This window comes from Nannospalax galili, unplaced genomic scaffold (genome assembly GCF_000622305.1).
Source record: "Nannospalax galili isolate Female #2095 unplaced genomic scaffold, S.galili_v1.0 scaffold1287, whole genome shotgun sequence".
Lineage (NCBI taxonomy): Eukaryota > Metazoa > Chordata > Mammalia > Rodentia > Spalacidae > Nannospalax > Nannospalax galili.
The window spans coordinates 518770-519559 of record NW_008357051.1 but is presented as its reverse complement, the minus strand read 5'-3'; positions in this window follow the sequence as shown (position 1 = coordinate 519559).

Here is a 790-nt window from a genome sequence, read left to right as displayed (position 1 = left end):
CACCTCTCTTGAGCTCCTTCTTTCCCTTTATCCCCAAGATTCCTTGTATAACCCTCCCTTAAAATAACCCCATTTTTATCCATATCTCCCTTATTAATGCCTGTTTCTTACTGTTCTTCTCTTTTAGATTCTTTCTTCTCTTTTACCACCCTGGTTCCTTTAGATTATCCTGGCTCCTGTAGTTATGTCTGGATGCATACTCACTTATAAGGATTTGGTGCTACGATCCACATATGAGGGAGAACACATGTCATTTTTTTTGTTTGTTTTGTTTTTTCTGAGTCTGTGTTACTTCACTTAGTATAATAGTTTCTAGCTCCATCCATTTGCCTGCAAATTTCGTGATTTCATCTTTCTTTACTGCTAAAACTCCATCATACAAATGAACCACATTTTCATTATCCACTCATCAGTTGAGGGACACTGAGGTTGCTTCTATCTCTTAGCTATTGTGAAAAGAGCAGCAACAAACATGGATGTACAAGTATCTTTGCAATAAGATGAGTTCTTTGGGTATATGCCAAAGAGTGGTATAACCAGGTCAAATTGTATGTTCATTTTTAATATTTTAAGAGTTCTCCACACTGCTTTCCATAGGGGTTGAACAAGTTTGCAGCCCCACAGCAGTGGATGAGCATTCCATTTTCCCCACATCCTCTCCAACATTTGGTATCATTTATTCTCTTGATCTTAGCCAGTCTGACTGGGGTAAGATGAAATTTTAAAGTGGTGTTAATTTACATTTCCCTAATTATTAGTGATGTTGAACATCTTTTAAGATGTTTCATGG